The sequence below is a fragment of the Pleurodeles waltl genome, chromosome 6, assembly GCF_031143425.1.
Source record: "Pleurodeles waltl isolate 20211129_DDA chromosome 6, aPleWal1.hap1.20221129, whole genome shotgun sequence".
Lineage (NCBI taxonomy): Eukaryota > Metazoa > Chordata > Amphibia > Caudata > Salamandridae > Pleurodeles > Pleurodeles waltl.
In genome coordinates, this window is record NC_090445.1 from 590,672,734 (window position 1) to 590,680,225 (window position 7,492).

Here is a 7,492-nt window from a genome sequence, read left to right on the forward strand (position 1 = left end):
TTAGTGGATGCACTGCTCTCAGATAACCGACAGCCCCATATCTGTCAACCACTGGATACCGTCAAGGGAAAAGGTGCCAGATTGATCTACACTTTAAACTGACCTGTCCAGCTTGCCATTTAGTACTAAATTAAAGTCTATGGTGATGTCCCCCCAGGGATGTAGGCAACCATGAAAAGGGCCATATGAATGAAATGTTCCAGGCAAATATATTGTACCCAGTGTGAAGGAGTACCATGCTGTGGTAATCGGGAGTGTGAACAACCTCCCCGGTATTTTGACAGAAGTTTGTGGAGTTTGCCCTTGAAATTCGCTGGTGAAAAAATATGGCATATTCTGCTTTTCTATTAGTGCCTGATGAAAACTATTGATGTGGAAAGGCCTTGGATTTCATTCAGCTCCTATCTTCTTTAGGAGATTTCTCTCCTGTAGTCAGCAAATGTCACTGTCAGAGTCCCTTAGCGTTTTCAAGACTGTCATGCGTTTAGCTGGAGAGTTGAGACCTCTGATACTCAAACATGTGATTTTAACCATTGACTGGACTGGGGAACACCATGACGAGTGTGGCTGCCTGAAGAGGGCTTAGGAGTGTCATGATATGTGTGCATGTACTGCAAAAGGGTGAAAGTCGCAGTATGACATTGGAACCTGTGAGTAAGCAATCGTCATATAGGAGAAACGAGGTATTTTTTAAGACTGTTATTAGTTTTCAGTTTACATATAAAAAGGCAAACAACAATAGAGATAACTATGCTGCAATGGACCCGATGTCCACAATACCCAGCTGAAGTAGTTACAAGAATATCTCTCATGAGTATGTCTGAGTATGCCAGCCATTCATCTCATACCTTTTGATGCTTCTCTGTGCAACCCCTAGATTTGTAAGCAACTTTTTCCACAGCAGCGGCAAACACCATCCCCCTGGATAAATCCAGATATTGTCGGGCCAGTCTGGAGCACCAGTATCAGGCAGTGCCCTGTTTTGCAATGATGAGGCCCAGCCCAAGCAGTCGTTTGGTGTGGCGACCCACCAGTGAGTCCAGCAGGTCCAAGAGTACTAACTTTGGGTCGGGAGGGACTGTTCTGCTCACGAGCTGGGAAAATGTAGTACAGATCTGTTTCCAGTATGCTTAGATAATTGAGCATTCTCAGACCATGTGGAAGAAGTTACCTGCTCGGTGTGGGCACCCCCAGCATCACTGTGCAGTCACCCCTGATCCTGTGTAGCCGTGAGGGACTCTAGGATACACTGTCTAAGTATTTTAACTGGATGAGGTGAAGTTTGGTTGATATTGCAAGTGTCCTAGGGGCCATTTTAGCCTCCATCCAGTCTTCCTCATCCAAGGAGTGCAAATCTCCCTTCCACCTCTCCTCCCTCAGTGTAGTAATGGGGTCTGGAGTGTTATTCACTAATGAGTGATAGAGGCAAGAGATGCTCTTTCTGCCTAGTTATGATCCTAGAAGGTGTGCCTCCAGGGGTTTATACTTGGGGAAGGGATTCCGAGGAGTTGCGAGAGGCTTCAAGGGCATGTCACAGCTGTTCAAAGTGGGAAAACTGTGTCTGTGTCTTGTGCATATTGTATGTGTCTATGAGGTGTTGAAAGATGCCCATAGACATTTCCCTCCAGTCATCTCCCACAGTTGAGATGCCTTTGGAGCCCCACGTACCATGTTCAGAAGACCTCCAAGGCAGCTGTTTGGCTAAGCTAGGAACCAACCCAAAATGGCCATTAGCAGCCCATCTATGGCAGTGCTTGATGCCAGCCAAGTAGAGTTACCCGGTTAGTGGGTGGTAGGTTTGCAGGGTTGGTGCATCCATAAAGAAGGTCGAGTGTGCCGTGACTCTCCAACTTCCACTGCTATGGAGGGGTCATCTCGGTCTGCAAAAAACAGACAGTGAGGAGGAGGAGGTGGTTGACCCAGTAACATAACTAGTGGTCTTAAAACCCCATCCTACCATCGTATGGGTTCAACATTTATTTATGGAAGGAGTTTTGTGACTTGTATCCAGCACAAACAAAGCGCACTATGTCAGATTGTAGTGTGCGGAAGGTGGGTGGTATACGGTAAGGGTAGTTCTGAGAAGCAAGTTATTAACAAACCCTTATCCCCACGAAAGCAACCAAACCGAGTCCAGAAAAGGCTGACAAATCGGGCCATGAGCAGGATCATTCATGTGAACCAGTTTGTGATGTTTTGCCATCTTCATCCCCTGCTGTTGAGTTATTGCTAATGATGCCTGTCCCAGCCTGTTTCATTGGTGATTCATGGGGGTTTTGACCGGCCATCTGGTGTCATTGAGGAGTGGGGAGCTGCATCATGTATTACTTAGGGTACCTGCATAGGTATGTCCTGTGCAAAATAGTCTGATTTGTGGTTTTGAAGTGCATGCAGTAGAGCCGATCATTTGTGGCAACTTTCTTCAGTGGTAGGTTTAGGAGACAACTTTTTGGAGGTGTTTCTGGTGCAGTGGCCAAAGTGTTTGATGCGGGCTGTCTTGTGTTCTTTCTATGTTGAAGGGCATTGATCTTGTGTCATTTCCATACCATAAATGGTGTGAGCTTGCGACAGGATGCAAATAAAGTGTTTATTTGTTTCACTGAAAGATGAGCCGGAAGGGATGCCCCACTTCACCTCCAGTGTCAGAGTCTTGAGGTCCTCTCTCAGCTGACTGAAGAGGCCCATCATGAAGGACCTAGTCAGAGATGCCTCTGATTAACCTGACTCTCTGAGAGAAGTGGAGAGGACTCTGTCACCCAGTTCGTTCATGTGGACCTACTTAGTGGAGTCTGGCTTTTTCAAAGAGGCTTTAGACAACATGTCTTTAAAAGGGTTGTCCTTCTTGGATTTATGAGACGCCATGCTGAGCCACGGAATGTGAGCTCTGTGGTCTCCTGAGACCTAGGCCCCGATCATCCGCTACAACTTCTATATGTAGACAATCAATGTAGTCCCAGGCATCACTCACCCCTGCAGCCATGGATTAGCAAGTGTCAATCAATCCGTATGTGTGCGGCCTGGTGCACCAGTATGTTTCTCTGTGGCTGGCATGGCCTATCTGTTGCTTCTCCTATGGGCCAGTGGTGCTCTGCCACTGGGTCCCCACTAAGTCTTCCGGGGGTCTTGGGACGCCTCTGCGGCAATCAAGTGGAGTGGGATAGACCCCTAATCTGCCTCTGGTGCTGAAGAGCCCACAGTGTCCCAGAGGGCCTTCCTCCTTAGGAGTGCCTGTAGTGCTGTTTCTGTCTGTCACAAATTGGAGCTCAGTGTCTGATGAAACCCTGTGGCGAGGTCTGGTTTATCCAAATCAATGGTTGATCATGCCTGGGGAGGGTGAAGGGTCCACACCGCTGCAAGAAAATGTCTCTGGGTGTGCCCCCTCTCCTTAGTGTAAGTGTTGCCACCAGGAGCTGTGGGTGTGAGTTCAGGCCTGTTTCTGTGTGGAACGTGCAAAGTTTCCCTCACAGAGTTACATGAAAACTCTGCAGAAGTTCCACTAGCGGGTGGAATTTGGGCATGTTGTGCTGCTTGCCCTGATTTTTAGCACCAGTAGCCTGTTCTGTGCTGTAAAATGAGCTCAAACTGCACTAAGTGGCGCTCCAGAGGCTTCTTTCTGCTGCTCAAGTAGATCTTCTACTCAAGTGGCAGCTTTCTCAGTGCAAATGGTCATGGCCTGCTGCGACCTCCAGCATTGAGAAATCTCGCCATGAGGCATTCTAGCACCAAAGAAATTGCACTAGAGGATGCAAATTCTCACTTCCGCTCGCCAACTTAACATCAGCAAGCTACGCTCCAGAACTCTGCGCACCAAGCAGAAAGTGGGGTGGGCAAAGCTCCACCAGTGGAGCGGAATTTTTCCCCTACCCCAATCAAGTATTGTCAGTCATTACAAGGACTCTCCTTAGAGCAACGGTAATGCCAAATTAATTCTTCAGAATGGCATATTTGGCAAGTGGTATGACTCTCCCAAAAAAGCTTTGGCGGACTAGATTAGCCCCTTTAACATGGGAGTGGGTGTGGTGTGGCCGAGACAGGCATTGGCTGTGGTATGGCCTAATGTCAGCTGGTGTGAGGAAAGGTGACACTTACACTAGGGTTGGCGTGTTCGGCGGAAATAGCAAGAGGCAGATTTTGTGGCAGGGCTTAGGTCAAAGGGGCTTAGCCGAGAAGACTCCTGGCACCTGTCATTTTAGAGTTGTTTTACATCTAAACTCCGCCAGCGCCTACCGAGGTTCACGAGCCTTGTGGCAACAAACAGATCAAGTTACTTCGGTGTCAGCCTTTCGCAAATCCAATGCATATACTTCATTTATCTCATAAAAGTCGTACATCTATCATGTCTTCTCACGAAATGTCAGATTTTCTCTTATCTGTCTTTGCCAGTAGGAGTGATGAATTTATAAGTAATCGCTCACAAAAAGTATGAATATGCTTACTGTCTTTCAAAATGTATCTTCAGCTCCTCAATCCAAGAGTACGCTCCTTTCACAAAATATGTGCCTATGTTTTCATTCTCACTGGTTGTACTGTTCCTCAATTAATTTTGTACGCATAATATTCTGTTTTAGAGAAGTGTGTATATGTTTTTATTTGCCAACCAACTCGTGTGGGCGTTTTGTGTGGCACTGCTTGTTTTAGTTCTTCTTCACAGAATTTATCTCGCATAGCTCTAAAATACTACATATATGGCCGCCATTCCTGACCACACACGGAATATGATTGTAAACTCACAGATTGTCATGCGTGAATTTTTATCAACACTTTTGAATACTTACACCATGTTCGGTGGATTAATTGGTTTTAATATATTCTGCATAATTACGCACAATTGCCCTAAAAGCGAGAGGCGCGTCCGCGAAACATCTTTTTTCGCAGGTGTGAATTTTAATTTTATTTCTGGCCCCGCTTGTGGAGCTGCGTCCACAGTGAACGCGGGGGAGGCCCCGTGCCCGGGGACCCCTGAATTCTGGGCAGGGGTTCTGCTCACAGCTGCGAGGCCGGGCCGGCTCTGTCCCTCTCCATATGCCGGGCTGAGACTTCCAACGAGCGCGGCGTCAGACCCACTGGCAGGAGCCGTGTTGTCAAAATGTTAATTGTGTTTTGACATCCATCCCGTTGACACCCGGCGCGTTCCCGTGACATCTGGCTCCCTGCTGATGGCGGGTAGGACACGAGGGCTTGGAAGCGAGAAGACGCTTGCGCTGCTGCCAGCACCGTCTGCGCCTACCTCTGGCACAGGGAGACTGCGAGGAAACACTGGTGCGTCTCGGCGTCCGGTACAAGGGGGCGAGGAGCCCCCTTTCGCCGGTCTCTGGGGTCAGTGGATAGTCTGGGAGGCACTGGCCCTATGTTGTTTACACGGGGACACGTGGCTTGAGGGATAGTGAGTACAAGTGAGCTGTTTATCATTAGTTTACTTACTCTTGGTGTTCTTTCAACATTTACACTCGTAGGTGGCGCCCAGGTGTAAGTCTTTTTCATAGATTGTAGTGTGTATTTACTAGAAGGAAGGTGTATGCGGACATGTTTAAACAACAGGCCTGATCCCCACAGTATCGGTACACCCTGACAAAATAGGGCAAACACCATCTCTGTGAGCATCATCGTGTGACTTTACTGGTCCCCGCAGTGTGTTTAAATAGTGGTGAGCAATACGTCAGTGTGTGTGTGCGCACGCGCGCTCTTGGGCACACATGCTTGCTCTCTCAAGGAGAGAATATTCCAGAAGCAGTCAGTACAGAGCAAGCAGTGATGCCATTCAAGGGATGTTGGATGTTTCCGACTGAAGGGATTTGTCAGTTGAGAGAGGGAGTTGAGGAGATTGGGCCGACAGAGGCTGTGACAAGGGTTTGGGCCTAGAGCCTGGAAGGACCTGTGACCAGTTTTCCCAAGAAGGACCTTCTTAAAAGAATTCCCAGGGTACATTTTCATTTATAACAACATACCCACGACCTTCCTTATGCTATTCACGTGTAAGGTGCCAGGAGTCTGGCAAACTGACCTGGCCTTAGATCACCAACCCTTACAATAATGTGGCCCTATGAGACACTGACAATGAGACCATGACAATGAGAAGTGGACTTCTCGTTATAGGATGAGGATGAACCATCAGGAATTCTGATTTAAGAAATATTATTCTATGGTATCCCTGCTTTCCTCATTAGACACTGACCAACGTGCCAGCAGCTATGGCAGTATGAATGAGGAAAGGAATAGTGTGAGTTTTGCAGAATTTCCTGACAGATTATTTTGATGCCATTTCATAGCTCAGTGTGCTATATTAGAAGGAGTTCAACTTCTGAACCCACTGTAACAAAATATTCTCTGTGACAAAAGAAGTAACTAACTGAGATAGCTACATAAATACAAAACTGTGTTGTTCACGTTACAGTTTGTGCTTTGCAGCAGGATAATTACCCCTCAATGCTGCTTTATCATGAGTAAAACTGTGACAGACAAATCACAAATCTCTCTATCAAATGCAAAAAACACCAGAGTTATCATGCTGTTACTAGCCCACGAAAAACATGGGGCACACAAAATCTCTGCAGGCTGCTCTTTTCATGTTTCAGCCTGTCACACAAATGGCGTCCCCTTGAGCTTGGCACCTGGTGTGGGAGCCCCAGTCACAGTGCTTTAAACCCGGCTGTATCCACAAATACATTAAAATGTGGGCGAAGATTGCAATCACTCTGCAAGCTACCCTCCTGGTTGATACATACAAAACAAATACAGATATCATAGGGAACACATATACTCAAACATTTTCAGTTCATCATCCCATTTATTACAAAATCTCAAAAGAAATACATAACTTCACCACTAAAATATTTCCTAAAAATTGTGTTTCCCAGTTCTACATCAATTATACCTGTTACATGTTACAGTTCCATACAGATAACTATAATTTCATGTGCTAACTACAAGTGCTCCAAGCTTTGTTCTTGAACACCTTGGTTGATTCCAAAGAAAAGAAACCGAGACTTCCATCCAACATTTGTTTGCGGTGATAAGTGCCACTTCTTCAGGGCTTGCAGTAAAAGCTAATTATCCACTGGTCTTCTCCATCCGGCTTCCATTCAATCCACTGATTATAGGAGAGTTCTGAGCCCTTTAAGGAACACATGGTAACATGGTTTGAGGACCACCAATTTGCTACCATTGTAATACATTTTTTGTGTGTTTTTGATAGAGAAGTTGTTCCTCCATTGTTACTAAGAGGCTTAGAGGGTATTGTCATATTAGACTGTAAAAGAAACCACAAAAACTTGGGATAGCACATAGAAGCTTGACATACTTTAAATGCAAAAGTAGTCAACACGCATGCAAAATAAGCAAGTTGCCTAACCAACAGACCAGAGCTTTCCCACGATCAGTTGGATCATGTAATACTAAAATCCATACATTTTGGTGCTAGATTTATACATTATTTTAATGCAACTAAATAGAAGTGAGAACATGTGATAAAAATGAAACGCATAGATAGGAATTA